Below are 23607 nucleotides of genomic sequence, written 5' to 3' on the forward strand. Positions count from 1 at the left end.
GACACAGAGATGGAAGGACACACAGATGGGACATGAGGATGGGACACAGGAATAGGGACACAGGAATGAAAGGACACAAAGATGGGACACAGGGATTCCTTCCAGGACACAGGGATGGGGACACTGCAGCTCCTGGGACACCCAAGCTCCCACCCAGAGCGTTCCTGCTGCCCCATCCAGCAGGGATCCCTGCCCATCCCCAGCCCCGTTATCCCACGGCTCCTCCTGGCGCTGAGCTCATCCATCCCTGCAAGGCAGCAGCTCCCAGCAGCGGGAAGCAGGAGGTGGCAGGCCCAATTAAGCAGGCTCCTGCTGATTAAGAGAAAAAACGCTAATTCCCCCACCCCACCACGCTCATTTCCTCCTCTTTCATAGCAACCGGCGCTGTCTGAGGAGCGCTCAGAGGTTAAGAGGGAGACGGTTAATTAATACTGTAACTGCCTAGCCCTTAATTACCCCTGACAGAGCTCAGGGGGCAGCGATCAGCACCATCCCTGTGTCCCACTGTGAGATTCCAGCCTGGAATTTGCTCTGTCTTGGGGGAAAGGAGGGACCCAGCACCATCCCTGTGTCCCACTGTGAGATTCCAGCCTGGAATTTGTTCTCCTGGAGGAAAGGAGGGACCCAGCACCATCCCTGTGTCCCACTGTGAGATTCCAGCCTGGAATTTGCTCTGTCTTGGGGGAAAGGAGGGACCCAGCACCATCCCTGTGTCCCACTGTGAGATTCCAGCCTGGAATTTGTTCTCCTGGAGGAAAGGAGGGACCCAGCACCATCCCTGTGTCCCACTGTGAGATTCCAGCCTGGAATTTGCGGTCCTAGGGAAAAGGAGGGATCCAGCACCATCCCTGTGTCCCACCCTGCAATCCCAGCCTGGCACCGAGGTTTGGGATGGCTCCTGTCTGCTCTGAGCATCCTCCCCCAGCCCTTTTGGGATCACAGCCCCATTCCCAGGGGATCCACCCGGATCAGAGCCATCGCTCTGAGGAGCTCCCAGCGACCCCAGCACGTTCTGTCCTTCACTCTGGGAATCCATTCCCACAGCCCCCAGACCTTGGAGAGGAACAAACTCTCCCTGAGGGAAGAAAGTAAACAGCTCAGGTGCGAGAGGACAGGACCTGAGCTCCCTGAGCTACCCTGTCACCTCCCTGTGAAGGTGACACCAGCTGTGTCACCTCCTAAATGCCATCCCTGAGCAGGGGACCCACCTGGAGCCTGGTGGGGTGTGAGGGGAGGAAGGAGAGGGGTGTGAGGGGAGGAAGAAGAGGGGTGTGAGGGGATGAAGGAGAGGGGTGTGAGGGGAGGAAGAAGAGGGGTATGAGGGGAGGAAGGATTAGGAGAGGAGTGTGAGGGGAGGAAGAGTAGGAGCAGGGTATGAGGAGAGGAAGGAGAAGGAGAGGGGTGTGAGGGGAGGAGGAGAGGGGTGTGAGGGGAGGAAGGAATGGGGTGTGAGGGGAGGAAGGAGCTGGATATGAGGGGAGGAAGGAGCAGGAGTGTGAGGGGAGGAAGGAGCAGGAGCAGGAGTGTGAGGGGAGGAAGGAGCGAGCGGGCTCCAGGCAGGAGGAGCTGGCGAGGAGCGGCGGAGCCGGTGCTGCAGCTGAACCTGCCCGGAATAATAAACGGCAGCACGGCACCTCTGTCCTGCCAGGGGCACCTCTGTCCTGTCAGGGACAGTGCCCACAGCCAGGGCCACCACCCCAGCGTGGTCTGTGCCCACCCCAGCCCCAGCACCTGCTGGATTCAACCTCGGAGAAAAGCGACGAGGAAAAATTAATCAGCCGGAGATGCCACAAGTGACAACTCCAGCCACGGCGTGGGTGGCCCTGCTGCCATGCTGGTGGCACTGCTGATGGCACCAGGAGCCTGGCACGTGCCAGCAGCAGCCGTGGCTGGGTCCCTGGGTAAAGACAGAGATTCTCCTGCCTCAGGACATCAGATGAGACCCCAGATGGGAGCACTGCTCCATCCTCCCATGGATGATCAGCAATCCCTGCCCAAGCTCAGGAGGTTCTTCCATTGATAAAATCCGTGCCCCAGCTGGGACATCTCCCACCAGCAGGCCAAGGAAAAGCATCACCAGCCACCACATTCCCTGCCCACAGCCACAAATCCCAGCTGGGATCAGGTGGATCAAGGTGGCATCACCTTGCCCAAGCACCTGGATGCCAGCCTCTCTCAGCAGCACCCAGCAGGGTCCATCTCCTCTCCCAGTTTGGGAATGGGGTGTTGGGAACACTTGGCTGCCGGAGGTTGCCATGGCAAACTCAATGTAAAGCTGTCAGGGATGCTGTTTATGTTGCCAAGTGGGGAGGAAGGGAAAAAAAAATAATAAAAAGAAAAAAAAAAAAATAAAAAGAAAAAGAAAAAAAAAATCAACTCTCTCAAAATTACCCTTCCTTGGCTCGGGTTTGAGATTTTTTCTTGTTGGGAATCTGAAGCTGCATCTGCAGTGGGATGAGAGAGGCTGCACGGACAGACGGACAAACGGAGCCAAAGTAGCCAAGGAAAGCAGAGAAACAGCCTGGGAGCACCTTTAGTGCCCTGGCGGCTGGAACTGCCCCTGCAGGGCTGCACTGCTCCCTGCCCACCTCACACCCACTCACTGCTCCGGGAGCCGGGCTGGGGGCACGGGGCAGTGAAAATCCTCTGGAAAGGCTGAATCCAGGCAAGAATCATGGGGTGAGACCCCCGGGAGAGACCCTTGGGGTGCTGCCATCATTGGGGTGCTGGGGAGGGCACCGGGAGGTGAAAATCCTCTGGAATGGCTGAATCCAGGGAGAGACCCATGGGGTGAGATCCTTGGGGTAGTGCCATCACCGGGGGGGGGGGCGGGGGAGGGCACAGGGAGCCTCTGGAATGGCTGAATCCAGGCAGGAACCCCTGGGAGACACCCATGGGGTGCTGCCATCACCGAGGGGGCTGGGGAAGGGACCAGGGAGGTGAAAATCCTCTGGAATGGCTGAATCCAGGGAGAGACCCATGGGGTGAGACCCATGGGGTGCTGCCATCACCGAGGGGGCTGGGGAGGCACAGGGAGCCTCTGGAATGGCTGAATCCAGGCAGGAATCATGGGGTGAGACCCTTGGGGTGGTGCCATCACCGGGGGGGGGGGCACGGGGAGGTGAAAATCCTCTGGAATGGCTGAATCCAGGGAGAGACCCATGGGGTGAGACCCATGGGGTGCTGCCATCACCGAGGGGGCTGGGGAGGCACAGGGAGCCTCTGGAATGGCTGAATCCAGGCAGGAATCATAGGGTGAGACCCTTGGGGTGGTGCCATCACCGGGGGGGGGGGGGGGGGGGCAGGGGGAGGTGAAAATCCTCTGGAATGGCTGAATCCAGATCCAGGGAGAGACCCAAGGGGTGCTGCCAAGCCCGAGGGGGCTGGGGAGGGCACCAGACCCCCCTGCAGCCCCTCAGAGCAGGGTGAAACACATTCCCACTGGCTCTGCACTGGCACTGGGCACAGGTGACACCTTGGGGACAGGGAGGGGACACAAACCCCACACCGGGGTTCAGCCGGCTCCCTGCGCTGCTGGGACAGGGCCACGTGGAGCACGCGGTGCCCAGCCCGCGGTGACAGCGGCTCTGGGGGGGGTTGGGGGTCCCCGCTGTCCCCCCGACGTCCCCCCGGAGCCACCGCGGGGCAGCGGGGGGGCCCGGCGGGCTTGGGGGGCCCCTCCCCTGCACACTCACCAAATCGCAATGTGCAGATGGCAGCGGCTCCCGCTCCTGCTCCTGCCTGTTCCCAGCAACACCCCGGGCAAGGGAAGCCTCCCCTCCTTAACCCCTGCGGCGCCGGGCGAGGCCGCCCGCGGGGGACACGGCGGGGGTGGCGGCACCTCCTGCGGCGGGGGAGGAGACAGCGAGGTGGCGCGCACGGGGACCAACCTCGGAGGGGCAGGGGACATGCCAGGCGGGACTGTCACCCTCGGGGAGGAGGGGCACGGTGGCAGAAGGTCACGGCGGCGGAACCTCCATCGTGGTGCCACGGAGAGGGGAAGGGGACAAGGCGAGGCTGCGACAGCGCGGACAGACCCCCGGACACTCAGGAGGAGCTGTCCCCTTCCCCTGGCCACTCTGGTGTCCCCGAGCCCCCCTCCTTGCACCCTACAGGTGCCGAAAGCAGAAGCGGTGGCACCCGGGGACAGCCACCTGCGGCACCCGCGGGATGTCCCCTTCCTCCCGCAGCAGCATCCGCTTCCTCCGCCAGGGGTGGGGACAGCGACACTGCACCCCCGCCACACCATGGGGACACTGCAGAGCCCAACCCTGGAACGAGGTGACCACCCGGTGACAGCCGGACCCCCTCGCTCCTGGAGGGACAGAGGGGGAAGGGGCCCGCAGGCTCCATCCGGCGAGATGGGGGGAATAAATGTGGGGGGAATAAAAGTGGGGGGAATGTCCTGGAAAAGGAGCAGGAAAACGCCCAGAAAGCGCTGTGCCAGGGAAACTGAGTCACCAAGCGAGTCACCAGCCCGGTGACAAAGCGAGTGACAAACCAGGCACCGAGCAGTGACACAGCCCAGGGCGCGGGGCTGGAGCTGCAGCCCGGAATTCCTGCGGGAATTCGCTGTTGGGATCCGGCCCTGAGGCTGCTGCTCGCCAGCCCCCGAGGACAGGGAGGGCAGGGCAGGGTCCCCGTGTCCCTCATCCCTGCTGGTCCCCACGAGTGACAATTCCCAATTCCCATGAGTGACAAATCCCATCTCCGCGAGTGACAACTCCCATTTCCACGAGTGACAATTCCCGTCTCCACGAGTGACAATTCCCAATTCCCATGAGTGACAATTCCTGACTACCATGAATGACAATTCCCATCTCCACAAGTGACAATTCCCAATTTCCACGAGTGACACTTCCCATCTCCACGAGTGACAATTCCCATTTCCCAAGCAGCTCCTCCATGTCTCCCTGTCCACGACATTGGGCTGGGGACAATTGAGGGTGACGCGCCACAAGCCACCAGCTACCGCAGGCTCAGGGTGCCACAAGAGCCGCTGGCCCGCGGTGTCACTGTCACTGGCAATGTCACCGTCACCCACAGTGCCAGCCCTGTAGCGTTTCCTCCCACAGGGCTGTGCCAGGTGCACCATTCCCGGTGCCAGCAGCACAACCACGGAGCTGCCACATGCAGGGCACAAGGCTGGGGCCTGTCCCCAGAATGGCTGCGACACGGCCCCTCATCCCCATGCAGGTGACACCAAAGGTGGTGAGGCCACCACAGCATTGTCCCACGCCTGGCTGTGTCACACCATCTTCCTCCTCCTCTCCTTCCTCCTGCCAGGCCAAGAGGAGGGATGGCAGCAGGGCCAAGGTCACAGTGAAAGCAGCAGGAAAAGGCAGGAGGAGGTGACATTCCCCAAAACGAATGTCCCTGCCGCCACCCTGCAGGGCACTCACGCGGCCGCCGCCACCCCGCTCGTTCCAGCTGCTCTGGCTCCCATTTTGCTCCTATTTTGCCTCCTGCTAATTGACGTTGGAAAACTGCTGGGTTTTGGCGTGCCCAAGGCAGCAATTAACTCCTGCAAAGGGCAGGGAAGAGCTGGAGGCGGAACGCTGGGCACGGCCTTGGCACGGATGCGGCGCTCCACGATGCGGCTCCCCAAATCCCTCTGCCCTGAGCCCTAAAATCTCCACCCCTGAGCCCCCAAACCCACGGCCCTGCACCCCAAACCCCACAGCTCCGAGCCCGCTGCCACCAGGGGTTGTGACAGCACCGATTTGTGCCGTCCAGGCCTCCAAAAGCGTCACATCCACGCGCCAAAGCCACCGGGGTCAGGAATCTGCCCTCGCCCCCGGCCAGCCGGGGCTTCCCCGAGCCCCAGGGTGCAGCAGCACAGGAATTCCATGGGGGTGGAAGCAAAGGGAAAGCAGGGAGCCTCCAGGCGAGCTGTCAGGGGGGAATGTTTCCATCTAAGGCCTTGGTATTTTCTCTGGCGGCGCCTGCACTAAATCAGCGCTGCTCCTCTCATTATTCTCTGGTGCTTTACAAGGTAGCAGGGCCGGTGCAGGAATGCAGGAGGATGGGGAGCAAAGGCAGCCTGGCCTGCAGCAGCAAACACCTGCAGGCCTCACCCTCTGCAGGGGCACAGCATCCCCTGGGCAGCCCCTCCGACACCTCCCCTGCAGCCCTGGCACTTTTAACAAAAAATGGTTTTGTTTGTGATTGTCTGGTTACCAAAATCAGGCAGTATGGCTTTCAAAATCAGAGAATACGGCTTTCAAAATCAGAGAATACGGCTTTCAAAATTAGCGAACATGGCTTTTAAAATCAGAGAATATAGCTATCAAAATCAGAGAGTATGGCTTTCAAAATCAGAAGAGTATGGCTTTTAAAATTAGAGAGTATGGCTTTTAAAATCAGAGAATATGGCTTTTAAAATCAGAGAATATGGCTTTCAAAATCAAAGAATATGGCTTTTAAAATCAGAGAATATGGCTTTCAAAATCAGAGAATACAGCTTTCAAAATCAGAGAATATGGCTTTCAAAATCAGAGAGTATGGCTTTCAAAATTAAAGAATATGGATGTCACACCTGAATGTAACACCTAGAGGACATTAAAGACGTGTAGATGTGGTGCTGAGGGATGTGCTGAAGTGCTGGATTTGGCACTGCTGGCCCAAAGATTGGATTTGACAATCTTAAAGATCTTTTCCAGCCTCAACAGTTCCATGATTCCACACAGGAGCGCTCAGGTAGGAGGAGTTGAGCCATCTCGCTCTGTGCCTCTGTCCCCAAATTCACCTGGTGCCTGGAGGCGACAGTGGCCCAGCCCTTGGGAGGATTGTCCTGGATGCCAGCACGAGGTTTTGTCCACTCCTCCATCCCACCTGGCACCAGGAATGGGCTCTTCCCAGCCTGGGAGCACTGGGAAGCCACCACGGGGTGATGTGGCAGCAGCTGGCACACGCTGGGTCACCCCTCTCTCCTCCTTTCCCTTCCCTCCAGGTGGATCTGCTGCACGGAGGTGTCCAGGGCAGCATCTCCCACCCTGCTGCCCCTTCACCTCTCCTCCCTCCTGCAGCCCCATCCTGGGCTGGCTTAGCTCTGATTCACAGCCCAAAAAGCGAGTGCAAAGTCGAGCTTTGGGATTTGGGCAGCTTGGAATGGTGGAGCAGGAGTGGAGGGGTGATGTGGCAGCAGCTGGCACACACTGGGTCACCTCTCTCTCCTCCTTTCCCTTCCCTCCAGGTGGATCAGCTGCACGGAGGTGTCCAGGGCAGCATCTCCCACCCTGCTGCCCCTTCCAACTCTCCTCCCTCCTGCAGCCCCATCCTGAGCTGGCTTAGCTCTGATTCACAGCCCAGAGTGAGTCTAAAGCCGAGCTTTGGGATTTGGGCAGCTTGGAATCGTGGAGCAGGAGTGGAGGATAAAAACAAGGCAGCAAAGCAGCCCTGGGGCTGCTCTGGCAGCATTCCAGGATGGACACGGAGCAGTGGCCACATCCCAGCCCTGGCACAGTCCCTGTCACAGTCCCTGTCACACCTGGCCAGCAGGGAGGTGACACCGGGAATCCTGGCAGGATGGGGATCCCATTGGCAGGGAGATGCTGCAGCCCCAGCTTGGGGACTGTCCTGGGAGGCCCCTGAGGAGCAGGAGAGGCCAGGGAGAGGCTGGGGCAGTGTCTGAGCTGGCCAGGCCGGAGCAGAGGCCGCAGGGCTGGGATGGTGCCCAGGGCAGCAGGGAGGAGCTCAGAGCCCTCTGCTCCAGAGCCGTCCCTGGGCACAGCCCCAAGCAGGATTTTGGGTTTTGGGATCCCAGGACACTCCTTAGGCAGGAGCTGGGGCAGAGCCTGGGTTATCCCACCATTCCCAGCTCTCTCCAAGCAGGATTTTGGGTTTTTGGATCCCAGGACATTCCTTTGGCAGGAGCTGGGGCAGAGCCTGGGTTACACCAGCCCAGGGCAGGGATGCTCCTGCCATTCCCAGCTGTCCCCAACCAGGATTTTGGGTTTTTGGATCCCAGGACACTCCTCAGGCAGGAGCTGGGGCAGAGCCTGGTATATCCCAACCCAGGGAGAGCCTGGGTTATCCCACCATTCCCAGCTTTCCTCAACCAGGATTTTGGGTTTTTGGATCCCAGGACACTCCTTAGGCAGGAGCTGGGTTATCCCAGCCCAGGGCAGGGATGCTCCCGCCATTCCCAGCTCTCCCATGGGATGGGGCAGCCCAGGAGCACCGGGAGCATTTCGTGTCCAGCTCATCTCCCCACACACCTGAGCACAGCCACAAACAGCAGAGATCCCACCAATCCCAACTCCCACCTTCCCACATCTCATTTGAATTTTAAACTCAGCTTAAATTAAATCAACCCCAGAGCACGGGGCAGTGTGAGAGGCCAAACAACACTCGGGGGACAGGGGAGACACCGGGCAGGACAGGAGGACACAGGCTCGGTATTTTTAGCAGGATTACACAGGGACAGGGGATTCCTACCCCGAAGATCCCTCGGGGATGAAAACAGGGCCCGTCACTTCCTCCGGGGAAGCATCTGCTGCTCGAGGCAGGCAGCGGGAGGAGAGGGGCAGCCCGAGGGTTTTGGGGTGCCCAGGACACCCCAGGACAGTGGGGGACACTTGGTGGCTCACCTTGTCACCGCCGGAGCCGCTTCCTCTTCCCTGCTCCGTGAAGAATCCCGTGGGAAAAAAAAATCCCAAACCGGCAGCAATCCCTCCCAAAAATCCCGTCTGGGGAAACTGAGGCAGGAGAGGCAGAGCTGGGAAACTGGGGATCCCCTAAAGCTGGGGGTGTGCCAGTAGGGGATCCCCAGCGATTCCAGATGTGCTGTAGGGGATCCCCAGCGATTCCAGATGTGCTGTAGGGAACCCTGACAATTCCAGCCCTCGGCTCCCGAGGGTGGCAGCAGCCCTGGGGACACGGGGAAGGGCTGGGGACAGCAATGCCCCTCCTGCCACCGCCACCACGTGAGCCGGGACGGGTGTCCCTGCTCCCAGCTCCGAGAATTCCCGCTCTGGATCACATCCCTGCCGGCCACCCTGTAACTCCTGCCATCCCAGCTAGCTCGGATCCCTCTCCCCACTCTCCTCCAGCCCTAAATCCATATTTTCCCATTAAAAAAAACCCCACTCCTAGTGAGGATTTCCTAAGGAACAAACCACCAACAAGGGATGGGAGAAAGGCACAAAAAAAAATTAAATTAATTAAAAAAAAAAAAAAAAGGCTGCGAGCGCTTTTCGCTGCTGCAAAGGGTTAAAAAAATAAAGTCGGGAAAAGCGATAGGAAAAACACACGCGGCTCCCAGGGAAGAGCGCGCCGGCTGCTCCCGTTTCCCTTCCCAACATGCCCCGCTCCTGGGAAAGTGTGGGCTGTTTTCCATATATAACTGCGAACTGTTCCATGCAGTAAGAAGTCTAATTAAAGGGAGCCAGGCGAGCAGGGGAAGGAGGTATTTATCCATTTATCCCCGAGGAAAGAACCCCCATCCTCAAAATCCTCAAAATCCTAAAAGGAGACCCCCTCGGTCAGTAAGGGACAAGAAAAATAAGCAAAAGTTCTGTGGTGGTGGTGTGGAGATCGGAAAAATAAAAAAAAGGAAAGGAAAGGAAAGGAAAAAAAAAAAACCAGGCGGGAGAGGCAAATCAGAGCTTGGAAAATATGGAGAAATAGGAGGGGAGAGCCAGATGGGCCAGGAGAGCATGGGGAGGGGCAGGGCAGGGGGAGGGAAAGCTCCGATGGGCTGGGATGGGCTGGGAGGGGGCACAGAACCCCCGGGAGCCCCCCTGGGTCCTCCTTCTCCAGCCCCCTGAGGTGGGAGAAGCGAGGATTTGAGCAAACAGCAGGAATCAGCCTGGAAAATAATATGGAAGGGAAGTGCTGGGGGGTGGAAATGCCTGGAGGCACCGTGAGGGATCCAGGGTGGGAGGGAAGGGGCATCAAGCTGGGCACCCACCCTAGGCACCCACCCCGGCACCCCCAAACAAAGGGGGTGACCCACAGGGTCTCACCCACCCCGACGGAACCCCACCGGTGTTTTGGAGGAACTGTCTCGGAGGGATGGAAAAAAAACCTTGGAAAAAGCCTGGATGTGCTTTTGAGAGGAGCTTTGTTCGGGCTGTGCTGCCCACCGGCGCCAGGCACTGCCCTAATCCAGAGCAGGCACCGCACTCCCGGTTTGGGGGGAGCCAGAGCAATTAAAAACCGTTAGCGGGCTTTAATTAATTGCTGATTATGTGAGCTGGGGAGAGGCACCACCACCAACACCATCATCATCATCATCATCATCATGGGCGATGATTCCAACTGGATGGGGCTCTTTGCTCCCTAAAATTGCACTTTGTCCTGCTGCCACCCAGCAGTCACCCCAGTCTGGAGCTGTAGAGTTTGGGGTGTCATTCCCAGCCCTGTCAGTCATTCCCAGCCCTGTCAGTCATTCCCAACCCTGACATTCCTAACCCTGACATTCCCAGTCCTCACATTCCCATCCCTGATGTTACCAATCCTGACATTCTCAACCCTGACATTCCCAACCTTCACATTCCCAACCCCATCATTCCCAGCCCTGTCAGTCATTCCCAACCCTGACATTCCCAGCCCTGGCATTCCCAACCCTGGCATTCCCGACCCTGACATTCCCAATGCCATTATTCCCAACCCTGACATTCCCAATCGTGTCAGTCATTCCCAACCATGACATTCCCAATCTTGACATTCCCAGCCCTGACATTCTCATCCCTGATGTTCCCAATCTTGACATTCCCAACCCCGTCATTCCCAGCCCTGACATTCCCTGTCAGTCATTCCCAACCCTGACATTCCTAGCCTTGACATTCCCAACCCCGTCATTCCCAGCCCTGGCATTCCCAGCCCTGACATTCCCAGCCCCACCTCCCCACCCCGCCCTGCAGCCCGGCACAGCCCTCACCTGCCATCCTGTTTATGCAACCCCACGTGTTCCCTCCTGCCAGCACCTCCCAGCTGCACCAGTAACCCCGGCAAACTGGGATATCCCTTCCCTCAGATCCCTGAACCCCAGCAAACTGGGATATCCCTTCCCTCAGATCCCTGAACCCCAGCAAACTGGGATATCCCTTCCCTCAGATCCCTGAACCCCAGCAAACTGGGATATCCCTTCCCTCAGATCCCTGCAAGGAGGGACTGGGGCCTTCCATGGCCCCAAAGCCAGGCTTTGCCATAAATCCCAGCTGCCAAAAGAAACCCACCTGCAATGATGCTGGGATGCGATCCCAGAATTTGGGGTTTTAGGGGAGTTATCTGGGGTGTGAGCCCCCCGGCAGCACCGTTTGGGATGAAAAGACCTTGAAGAAGAATGGTTTGGGGTGAAAGAGACCTTAAAGCTTGTCCCATTCCAAGGGCAGGGACACCTCCCACTATCCCAGGGTGCTCCAAGCCCAGCCTGGCCTTGCTTGGATGAGCTCAGCCTCACACACAACACGGACAAGGACATGGTGCTGCCAGGGGGGCTCACACCCCAAATAACGCCCCCCAAAACCCCACAGGCTGCGCCCAGCCTCCAAACAAAGCGGCCCTGGGGTCACCCGAGGTGACAGTGGCCACTGTCCCCGTGTCCTGGCGGAGCTGGGGCTGTGGGAGGCTCTGGCACGGCCCGGCCCTGCCCCAGGTGGGGCTCTAAGCAGCAGCGCTAAGCCCGGGATAATTGCGGCTTTAGCAGCGATAGGGCCCAGATTAGCGGGGAAATCCCGGTGTTAGGGGCACCGAGCTGGCACCCAGCGGCCACAGAGCCAGGGGAGAGACGGATCCAGGGAATAGAGCGAGGGATCTGTGGAATTGAGTGAGAGATCCGTGGGAATAGAGTGAGGGATCTGTGGGAATAGAGTGAGGGATCCATGGGAATATAGCGAGGGATCCTGGGAGCAGAGTGAGGGATCCACGGAATAGAGAGGGATCCCAGGAACAGAGCGAGAGATCTGTGGAATACAGAGAGGGATCCCAGAAATGGAGTGAGGGATCTGTGGGATACAGCCAGGGATCCCAGAAATGGAGTGAGGGATCTGTGGGATACAGCCAGGGATCCCAGAAATGGAGTGAGGGATCTGTGGGATACAGCCAGGGATCCCAGAAATACAGCAAGAGATCCACGGGAACACAACGAGGGATCCGCAGGAATACAGTGAGGGATCCATCGGATACAGAGAGGGATCCCAGGAATGGAGTGAGGGATCCCAGGAATACAGCAAGGGATCAATGGGATACAGCGAGGGATCCATGGGATACAGCAAGGGATCCATGGGAATATAGTGAGGGATCCCAGGAATACAGCAAGGGATCCACAGGGATACAGAGAAGAATCCCAGGAATACAGTGAGGGATCTGCAGGATACAGCAAGGGATCCCAGGAATACAGTGAGGGATCCTGGGAATACAGCAAGGGATCTACAGGAATACAACAGGGGACCTTGGGAATACAGTGAGGAATCCTAGGAACATAGCAAGGGATCTGTGGGAACACAGGGATCCCAGGAATACAGCAAGGGATCCACAGGAGTACAGCGAGGGATCCCAGGAATACAGTGAGGGATTCATGGGAATACAGCAACGGATTTGTGGGAACACAGTGAGGGATCCCAGGAATACAACAAGGGATTTGTGGGAACACAGTGAGGGATCCTGAGAACACAGCAAGGGATCTGTGGAACACAGCGAGGGATCTCCCCAGACACGGGCACCCAGCACAGACACACACACACACCCGTGGCTCAGGCTGTGATTCCTGCTCCCCATCCCGATGGAAAAATGCCAAACCCACGGGCAGGATTCCCCTCCAGCCCAGCTGTCCCGCCTGGGATTGCTCTGCCTGCCGGAATCCCCTCCATCCCCAAGGCTTTGTTTCCTCTTCCCTTCCCAGCATTTTCCCTGCAGTATCAGGGGCCTTCCTCACCCTCTCCATCACCTCCCACGGAGCCCAGGCAGGGCTGGGCAGGGGGATTGCTCCTGGAATAATGAGGAAAGCAGGAATGCAGGGTGGGAGCTCGGATTGGGGTTGTCCAGCATTGTTTGGGTTCCCCCAGAACTGTCTGGGATCCCTCAAAACTATTTGGGGTCCCCCAGAACTGCTTGGAGTCACCCAGAACTGTCTGGGGTTCCCCAGCATTGTTTGGGATCCGCCAGCACTGTTTGGATTCCCTCAAAATTATTTGGGATCCCCCAGAACTCTTTGGGGTCCCCCATCACTGTTTGGGATCCCTCACAATTGTTTGGGATCCCCCAGAATTGTTTGGGATCCCCCAGAACTGTTTGGGATCCCCCAGAACTGTCTGGTGTCCCCCAGAACTATTTGGGGTCCCGAGAACTGTTTGGGATCCCCCAGCACTGCTTGGGATCCCTCAGAATTGTTTGGGTTCCCTCAGAACTGTTTGGGGTCCCCCAGCACCACCCTGGCTGCTCCCACACTCGAGAGGAGGCTGAGATTTGGGAAAACCCCTCTGGCTCCCTGCTGGCTTTTCCTGGATGATCCCCCAGAACTGTTTGGGTTCCCCCAGCACTGTTTGGGTTCCCCCAGAACTGTTTGGGGTCCACCAGCACCACCCTGGCTGCTCCCGCACTGGAGGGGACGCAGATCCTGGATGAGGAGGCTGAGATTTGGGAAAATCCCTCTGCTCCCTGCTGGCTTTTCCTAGATCCTTCCCCAACAACCCTGTTCCCAAAGGATCACCCCGAGAGGGGACAGACCCCAGGCAGGTCCCAGGGACTGAGGCACAACAAGGCCGGGCCGTGCAGCAGCTGCGTCCGGGGGAGTGCGAGGAGGAAGGGAGGCTCCCCCATTGTCCTTCCCAGAGGGAAAAGGGACAGTCCCGAGCCTGGAAGCGCCAGGGAACGCCAGGAAACACTTCCAGCTCCTCACTGCAGCCCCTGGGGCCGCAGGGCCGCGTCCCCCTGGCGCTGCAGAAACTCCATCTGCAGCAGCTGCCCGGGATTCCATGCACTTCACGTCCGACTGCAGGAGCCGGAGGATCCCCTGGCTGCTGACCTGCACGGAAACGCCCGGCTCTGCTGCTCTGCTGCTGCTGCTGCTCTGCTGGTGCTGCTGCTGCTGCTGATGCTGAGGGAGGGGAAGCAGGGCGAGGAAAGGCCGTTCCTGCAGCCAGCTCTGGCTGGGAGATGCTCCAGCAGGTGCCCGGTGAGGTGAGACAGGCACCGAGCGCATCCAGGGATGGGAGAGGTGGGAAAACGGTGCCAAGAAGGGAAGCAGGGAATGGGGAGGGATGAAATGCACAAGGGATGCTCTGCTCCCTGCTGGCTTTGCCTGGATGCCTTCCCAACGAGCCTATTCCTAAAGGATCACCCCCAGAAGGGACAGATCCCAGCCAGGACCCAGACCCTCCCAGGTCCAAGGGATGAAAGGTCAGGAGCTGGCACAAGAGAATCCAGTTGTGGATACAGAGCTGGAGCATGGCATGGATGGGTTTTGGGCCCATGGGATGGGCTGTATCCATTCTGGATAATCCACGGATAGCAGGACATCCCCCTCTGGATGAGCTTCCCCCAAAACAGGGAGCAGCATCTCAGCGCCCCACCCGTGGTTCCAGACTTTTTCACCTCCTCTATGAGCCCCAACCAGCACCCAGCACACTCCAATAAATCCAAAATGTCCCTGAGGTGAGAAACTTGTGGATTTAACACCCCATGGAACAGCCAGGCCGGCTGCCAGGGGCACAGCACACCCCGGGGATGCCAGAGGAGGTAGCAGGATGAGGTTTTCCAGCTGAATTTCCCCCTGGGGATGCTGTTTACTTTCTCCTTCCCCCAGGAAATCTCCTGCTGACTCAGGAAACACCCTCGGGCACAGCTCTGCGGAGAGGAGACACTTCCCAGCCACAGCTTTGCTCCTTCCTTTCATTTTTTTGGCCAGTCCAGCTGGGGTCAGATTGGAGAGCAATCAGTCACTTGGGAAATAACACCACTCCAGGCCTCCTCCCTCAAAGAAACCTCAAAAGACAGCATTTAAGGCGAGCTTAATTTGGACAACTAAAAATAGCCAGCACCAGTCACACTGGAAAATGCAGGATGTGGAGTTTCACTCCCTCCCAGCTCCAGCCTGCCCACGGGGGTTTGTGGCCCCCAGACCCATAGATTTGTCCCCAGGGATGGCCTGGCTCCCTCAGGGAATCCAGCAGGACCCTCTGAGGCCCATCCCAGAGCCCTGCCTTGATGAAAGTGTCGGCACCCAAAACTTTCCCAGGCAGGATGTGGTGACTCAGAGCCACGTCTGCAGCGAGGGACACCCAGGAAAGATCCCAGCCACGCTTCCCAGCTTCTCCCAGCCCAGCCAAGCCTCTGATCCCGGCTCCCTGCAGCTGATTCAGCCCTGGGAGACGGCAGCCAGGCCTGTGCCATGGGATGAATCCTGGTTGTCATTCCCGCTGCTCCAGAGGCTGTCACCCACACTGCGACCCCTTCCAGCCTCGCTCCGGCCATCCCGAGGCTCCTCCAGTGCCAGCCTGGCATTCCCAGCTGCCAGCACGGCCACAAATCCAGCCTGCCCTCATTTCCCTGCACTCCCCCTCCTTGCACCGAGCTCTCCCTCCTTGCACTAATCCCTCCCTGCTCCAGAGGCAGGAATAATGTTTAACTCAGGTTCACGCCGGAGCACGAGCTCCCTCCCAGCCCGGGTCAGCCCCAGGCGTGTCCCCATCACCGAGGCCATGCCAGATCCCTGCTGCTGGCAGGGCCACGTGCCCGGCTCCGTCAGGAAGCCCCTCTGGAGAGGGAATCTCCGGGAAGCTCTCGGCTGCCAGCTGCAGCGATCCGTCATGCCGGGGCTGGGACACAGCCGGGCTCAGCTCTGCAGGTGCCATGAGAATCCCACAGGCGGCAGATCCCGCTCGGAGCCATCCCATATCCCCGGGGATCACCCCAAAATCAGGGGGCTTCCACAGAGCAAGGATGAGAGGGGACAGTGCTGGAGGACTGAGCCATCTCCTGGCTCATCCCAAAATCAGGGGGCTTCCACAGAGCAAGGATGAGAGGGGACAGTGCTGGAGGACTGAGCCATCTCCTGGCTCATCCCAAAATCAGGGGGCTTCCACAGAGCAAGGATGAAAGGGGACAATGCTGGAGGACTGAGCCATCTCCTAGATCGTCCCAAAATCAGGGGGCTTCCACAGAGCAAGGATGAAAGGGGACAGTGCTGGAGGACTGAGCCTGGCTCGTCCCAGTGTCCCTGTGCTGCCTGTGGAATGGCACGAGTGGGAATGCAGCCTTCCCATCACATCCTGGGCTGTGCCCCCAGCAGCGCTCCAGCAACACGGGGTTATTTTTAAGAAGGTGGTGAGAAGGTGGGAAGGGAGGTGAGGAGCTGGAATGCCGTGAGGACCACGCCACTAAGCCACTGGAAAAGCTGGAGCCCCTGAGAGGCGAGGCATCGGCATTCCCAGGCAGGAACAAAAGGTGAGAAGCGAAAAGCCGAGGGCATTCCAGGGGCCACAGGGCATTCCAGGGGCCACGGGCACCTCCCGGCCGAGCGAGGGGTGGCGAAGGGACACTAAAGCTCCAGCTGCTGCAGCAGGGTCCTTAATTAGCATCTCGAGAAACGGCGCCGAAAATCAGACACCTTCTGCCCGAAATCCGAGCCCGGACCTGAAAATCCGATCACCGACCCCGATGCTCAAAGAGCAAGGGTCACTTCCAGCCCCACGCAGGCCCTGCCACCGCCCCTCAGGGCTGCGCTGCCCCTCGGTGCCCCCGGAGCCCGGAGTCACCCCCTGCCCACCGCCAGCCCCCCCAGACCGAGCAGAGGCAGCACGGTGAGGGCCAGCGGCTTATTTTTAGCCTGGAGAAGGCAGGAGCCGGGAGCAGCCATCCCGAGTCTTGCCCTTGGCATGGGACACGCCGCTGTCCCCCCCGGGCCGCCCGCACCCCGCTGCCCCCCGGCCCTGCAGCGCTGCGTCCCCCCCCGGGCTGGCATCACCTCCCCTGGCACGGCTCCTGGGCCCGGGCAGGAGGAGGAGGATGCTGGGCTCAGCCCTGGAGCCGGCCCCGCGGCACAAGGAGCGGGATTATTTACAGCTCCTTAACGGAGCGAGGCAGGGCTGACCTTTCCGAGCCGCAGACAAAGAGGAGATGTCGGGAATCGCTGCTCGCGGGACCCTTCCCGGCCCGGCGGGATGAGCGGGGGGCCAGAGCCACGCTGAGGGGGGTTCGGCAGCGGGGAGCCGGCCAAGGCCACGGAGAGCCAAGCGCGCTGGGATCCCAGCCTGGGAAAAGGAGGGATCGGATTCCTCCCTCCCCGGCCCCGCCGGACAAACTCTTCCGGGTGGGGACTCCTACGCGCCGCGCTCTGCCCAGGCACGGCTCGCTGCTCCTTCCCGCAGCCCACGGCGGCCTCGGCGGCGGCGAAACGCGGGGATACGGCCCGGAATGGCAAAATCGGGGCTGCTCCTCGCCCCCGGCGCCCCGCTCGGCTCAGCCCAGCTGCCGACTCATCCCTGCCGTGGAAGCGTCGAAGGAAAAGTTTCCCCGTCAGCACAAAACGCCGACACTTGGCCGAAGCTTCCCCTTGGCTGCTGCTGGCCTGGCCAGGAGTTTCCCCCGTTGGGGACACGCCAGGGCCCGGCCTCGGGTGGCTGCAGTGGGCAGGGTGGCAGGGGACAGGCCTGGTCCTTGCAGTGTGGCACTGGTGTGGCACTGGTGTGGCACTGGTGTGGCCCAGTCCCTCCAATGTGGCACTGGTGTGGCACAGGTGTGGCCCAGTTCCTGCAGTGTGGCACAGGTGTGGCCCAGTTCCTGCAGTGTGGCACCGGTGTGGCCCGGTCCTTGTAGTGTGGCCCTGGTGTGGCCCAATTCCTGCACAGTGACACTGGTGTGGCACTGGTGTAGCCTGGTCCTTGCAGTGTGGCACTAGTGTGGCCCAGTCCCTGCAGTGTAGCACTGGTGTGGCCCGGTCCCTGCTCAGTGACACTGGTGTGGCCTGGTCCTTGCAGTGTGGCACTGGTGTGGCCCCAGGGGCTGCCACAGCCCCTGATGCTGCAGGGAAGGGAGGGTTTCCCGAGGCCAGGAGCTCTCCCATTGGCACTGGGCAATGGACGATCGATCCCATGATGATCAATCCCACAATGGATGATCGATCCCATGATGATCAATCCCACAATGGATGATCGATCCCATTTGCTCTGAAGCTGCAGAATTTGAGCAGAGGGCTGCTGGTGTCACAGCTGTGTGTCCCCAGCCTGCAGCCTCCTGGTCCGTATTTAGGTCCCCATGTAGGACTTGTTGCCATGATCCAGAAATCCCAGGGAGCTGCCCAGGAGCACCCCATGAAGGTCCCCATGTCCCTTGCCACCAGCCTGGGCCACAGTGGCCTGGTCACCCCCCTGCCCCAACAGGGAATCCCACAACCCCAATCCCTGATTCCAGGGGCCTGCTGTGCATCAGCTTCCCACGTTCAAATCTGAGACCCCTCCCAGAAGCTCACAAACGCAGGAGGACTCTGAACTCAGCTCTTACTCACAGAGAGCTCTCCCAGGATTTAAGGTGCTTAATTAGCGGTTTGAAAGAGTCACCAGCTGGGTGGGTGACACCCCAGCGGGTGTCATGCACTCCACAGGGCTCCAGCTTCCCTCCTGTCCCTACCCAGGCTTCCCTCGTGTGATTTTTCCCTTTTCCTAATGATCCAGCAGAGGGGCAGGGTTTATGAGTCCATAGAAACTCTATTATCCCCGTGCATTAAAGCCAAAAGCAACTAATTAAAACATCAAAGTCACAGGGTTCATTAGCTCAGCCTCGGCGCCGGTAGGAGGTGACAGGGATTGTGGCTGTCACCCCACTGCTCCCAGGGACCCCAAGGCTGGCCCTGCACCCCAAAACACATTCCCTGTCCCAGTGTCACTGGGAAAAACAGTGGCTTCCACTGGAAAAACACTGGGCTGGGCAGTGTCACCTGCCTGTCCCAGGATCCCTGTTCCCACCCAGCACAACACGAGGGGGACAGGGATGGGTTCAAATTCCCAGCCCTGCACACCAGATCCCTCCAGTGTGTGAGAACAGCCATTCCTTACTGGGAATGCTGCAGCACCCCTGGATCTGGGAGGTCTCAGCAGGCCACAGGACATGGGGGACACCAGGGAAGTGGCACCACTTGTGGCCACATCCCATCGAAGGGCCTGCATCCATCACCACGGTCACACTGAGAACTGGTCACTGGTCACTTCCACTGCCATGATCATACTGCCATGGTCACACCAAGCACTGGTCACTCTGGTCACTTCCACTGCCATGGTCACACCAACCACTGGTCACCTCCTATTGCCATGGTCACACAGAGCATGGGTCACTTCCCATCCAAGACCTGCATCCCATTGCCATGGTCACACTGACCATTGGTCACTTCCCATCCAAGGACCTGCATCCCATCCATTGCCACGGCCACACTGACCATTGGTCACTTCCCATCCAAGACCTGCATCCCATTGCTATGGTCACACTGACCATTGGTCACCTCCCAAAGGACCTTTATCCCGTTGCCATGTTCACACTGACCATCGGTCACCTCCCAAAGGACCCGCACCCATTTCCACGCTCACCCCGCGCCTCCCAGCCGGGCTCGCTGTCCCTGCCCAGCCTCTCCCGGTGCCCAGCGGGATCCCCGGGCTCTCCCCGCAGGTTTTCCGCCGGCTCCTCTCCCAGCAGGGCGCAGCCGTGCCCGGCGGGGAGGAGCCGTGGGCGAGGAGGAAGCCGGAGCTGCCAGCCCTTGGCCGGGCCCTGCACGGGGAGCAGCAGCAGCAGCAGCAAACGGGCGGAGGCTGCGAGTCCTCCCCACCACCGCAGGGACTTGGGTGCCCAAATCCCCGCAGGCTCCAACCCGCGCGTGTGGCCACTGCGGGAAAACTCCGCTCGTGGCCTAGCAGGGAGGAGAAACAGGAAAATGGGAGGAAAAAAAAGCCCAAACACATAACCCGAGAGAGGAGCGGGGAACGCGCGGAGAAGCCGCGGCCCCGGCGAGGGGCGAGCGGGGAAGGAGCGGGCTCGACTCCCAGGGCTTGGGGACGAGGGGAAACTCCAGGCTCAGCTCCACCCCGGCGCTTTCGACTGCTAAACAATAGTGGAGAGGAGCAGCCGTCCCTCCCTGCTCTTACTCATCCTGCCCAAGGACCTGTGCCACCCTTGGGCTGCCCCCGCCCTGCCCGGCCTGTGCCCGGGGGCTCGGGCACGGCGGCTCCGGAGGCTCCCGCAAGGCTCGGGTGACAGCGACAGATTCCCCCGGGAAAGAGATGCGGACCCACGGCACGCGAGCGGCGAGCCGGCAGCGCAGGGAATTCCCTCCGTCATCATCGCCAGCGGAAAAAAAAAAAAAAAAAAAAAAAAAAAAGAAGGAAAAAAAAATAAAAAAAGAAACCAACACCCAACAACAGCCTGCGCCCTCTCAAACCTCCTCTCTACCTGCAGCGCTCGCAGCACTTCCCAGCGCTTTTCCAGGCGGGAAGGAAGCGGGGAAGGAGCCGGGGCTCGGACGGGGAGCGGCAGCCGCGGCCCCGCCGGCGGCCAGGGCGGGACGGGGCCGGAGCCCGCGGGGAATGCGCGGTGCCAGGGCAGGAATCAGGAATGGGGAAGCGCTGCCGCCTCCTGCCCTGGGCGCTTCCCAGCTCCACCTGCCCCATCCCGGCACCGGCACCTTCCCCGTGCCACGGCCATCCCCGCACCCGAGGCCATCCAGCCCGGCCCCAGGGTGAAATTTGGCCTCCAAGCCCACCCAGCGCCCATCACTGAGGAAGGTCCTGCACCCCTCAGATGCGAGGGGCACCTGCAGCCCCCCAGAGCCGTGGGGAGGGTTCTGGGGGGGTCACCCGAGGGGGCAGCCGGGGAGGGAAGCCCAGGGCCGGGCAGGGATCCCCGGGGCGCGGCGGGGTGGGGCTGGCGGAGCGCGGGGGCGTCAGCCTCTCTCGCTCATGATTTAATAATTTAGGTGCGTTTCAGTGCTCAGAGAAGCGAAAGATTGAGGGCAGCGTCTGGAGGCAGGCGGGGCGCAGGCAGCGGTGCAGCCCCTGCCTTGCCCACGCAGCCCAAGGGGTTTGGGGTGGGGGGCTCAGCTCGGGGTCCCCCCGGCCCCAGGACGGCTCTGGGTGCCCTTGGCGAGCTCCGAGCACTCACCTCCACCCCAGCTCGCTGCCCTCTGCTCCTGCCCGTCCACCCACGTCCAGGGCTGCCGGTCCACGGCCACGGGCAGAAACTGGCTGCACTGGTTTGGGCTTCGCAATGCAAACCCCCACCCAAGCTCAGGTCTCCAGAGATAAGAGCACAATAACCTATTGTCCCTCCTCCCCTCCCAACATCTCCACTCGCCTCTGGCGAAGCAGGGAGGGACCACCCAGCTCCGCACAGCCCCCCCGCCCCCGCCGCCGGGCAGCCCACGGGGGGCACGGACCCACCGAGCCAGGCCGGGGATGCTGAGAGGCTCCGGAGCCGGGGCTGGGATGCAGGGAGAGCGCTGAGGGCAGAGGCAGGAGGAGGCGGACGAGGCCAGAGCCTGGCCGGGCTTCCAATAGATTTCCTGATTTATTTTTTAATTTATTTTCCGCCTCCCCACTCCTGTTTTCTCTGCCTTGGCTCTGCCCAGCTGGATTGGTGCAGGCAGGAGGGGGACGTGCCCAGCCGTGGCGTGGGCAACCCCCACGCACCTCCCCACCGCATCCCACCCTCCCCACCGCATCCCACCGCATCCCACCGCCCCCCACCCGAGTCACCCCACTCCTGGCAGGGTGGGGAAAGATTTTTTCCCCTTTTCCACCCCACAGGTGGGGAAAAAACACCCCAAACCCACCCACGCAGCACCTTCCCCGCTCTGTCCTTGGGCTGCCGCAAGCCCCCCTCCCCTTCCCCCGCCTCTTCCTTCCTCCATCATCCTCATCCTCCTCCTCCCCGCAATGCCACAACTCGCTGCCTCCCAAAAAATCCAGCAACACGCGCGATCGGGAACCCCCGCGCCCCCCACCAGCCGCCTCAAGGGCGGGCAACAAGTTGTAGGATCCGACCGGAGCGTCCTCCCCCGCCCCAAATACCGAGGGGCTGCCGGGCTTGCCCCCCACAAGATGTTTGGGGGCTGCACGCCCCGCAGCCGCCCACGCCCCAGAACGGCCGGACCGCGCTCACCCCATCACCCCACCACTCCCACACTGGGGTTGCGGTCGGGGGGGTCCCACACCGAGCCCCCCATGATGTAGGACCCCAAACCGAGTCCCCCCTATCCCACCTGCTGCACCGGGACGGAGCGGGGCGGTGAAATCCCCGCTGCCCGCGCCCCACCCGCCCGACACAGCGGGGACAGCGATGCTCCCACCCACCCGCGCCCACCGCTCCTACAAAGCCCCCCCTCCCTCCACGCCACTCCCAGTGTCCCCGCAGTGTCCCCAACACCTCCAAACCCCCCTGGGGACCCCCGTACCCCGCTGGAGGGGTCCCCCCGCAGCGCGCACTCACCGGCTCCGGTCCCACGGCGCCCGGCTGGCGGCGGAGCCCCCGCGACTGGCCATGGGATGGAGGGGGAGCGGTCCCGGAGCTAACGGGAGAAAACGCTTGTCATGGCAACCCCCGTGCCGTGCGGGGCCGTGCGGGGCCGGGCCGGCGAGGGTGGGGACGGCGGGCAGGGAGGGGGAGGGCTCGTCCCAGCCCGCCGGGGGAGGGGCTCCCTTAAGGTGGCTGCACGCCCCGACGGCTGCTTAAGGGGGACGGGGAGAGGAACGGGGTGAAGGGCACGGCCAGGGGGGACAGCGGGGTGGGGGGACCCCAAAATGGGGCAGGAGCCCGTGGGCAGAGTGGGGGGTGCGCGGCTGGAAAGGGTGGGGACAGCCCTGGGTAATGGGGGGACACCCCCGGGCAATATGGGGAACCCCAGTCAAGTTTGGGACAGCCCCAGCGCTGGGGGTGGGGGGCACCCAAGCAGGATGGGGACACCCCCAGGCAATGTGGGGACACCCCTGGGAAGAGTGGGGACACCCCCAGGCAATATGGGGACCCCCAGGCAATATAGAGACACACTGGACAGGGCAATGGGTGCACCCCCAGAAAGAGTGAGGACACCCCTGGCCAATTTGGGGACCCCCCCACCAGCCCTGTACTTGCACCCCCAGGCAATCTGGGGGTCCCCCGGGAAGAGTGGGGGGGATGCACCCCCAGAAAGTTTGGGGACCCCCAGGATAAGAGAATATTTGCACCTCAAACAATGGGAGGCAAAGCAGGGGGTACAACCCTAAATAATGTGGGGACTCCACGGAGGACAATGTGGGGATCCCCACGGGCAATGTGGGGACCCCAAAAAGCGAGAGCACCCTCATGTCCAACCCCCTACCCACTCTGGGTGTGGGGGAGGCAGAAGGAACTTTGTGACCTGTGGCAAAATTGGGGTTCTTTGTGGGGTTTTAGTGGTTTTGGTGTTGACCCCCTGGTCTGAGCCACCCTGTCCTCTCATGGGCCGCCGTCACCCTGAGAGCCACCAGGGTCCTGCATGACCAACCCCCCTGTCCCAAATCCCACCCTCACCCCTTTTTTTAAAGGAACCCGGATAAAATCCCTCATGGAATCCTTCCCAAAGCAGGAAAAGCTCCGGCCTGGCTGCCCACACGCTGTGGCCTCGGGCCCAGCAGGGCTGGGGGGGGGGGGGGGGCACCTGCAATAATC

At 60.8% G+C, this 23607-nt stretch overlaps 1 protein-coding gene across 3 annotated transcripts in view; it reads right to left on the bottom strand.

Moving 5' to 3' along the window:
• ATP2B4 (ATPase plasma membrane Ca2+ transporting 4) overlaps positions 1-22565 on the bottom strand; it is a 62201-nt gene extending 39636 nt beyond the window's left edge. Inside the window, exon 1 of one of the 3 annotated variants that reach the window (XM_054291650.1) lies at positions 22411-22565. The gene's annotated coding sequence lies outside the window, so the exon portion shown is untranslated. Of the gene's footprint in view, positions 1-21362; positions 21450-22410 lie in introns of those variants that run through there. The other 2 variants (XM_054291648.1, XM_054291649.1) reach the window with 2 other exon arrangements.
• Positions 22566-23607: the final 1042 nt, after the last annotated feature.

The sequence above is a fragment of the Melozone crissalis genome, unplaced genomic scaffold (assembly GCF_028551555.1).
Source record: "Melozone crissalis strain CALT ecotype California unplaced genomic scaffold, PUWL_Pcris_2 ptg000101l_1, whole genome shotgun sequence".
In the NCBI taxonomy this organism is placed as follows: Eukaryota; Metazoa; Chordata; class Aves; order Passeriformes; family Passerellidae; genus Melozone; species Melozone crissalis.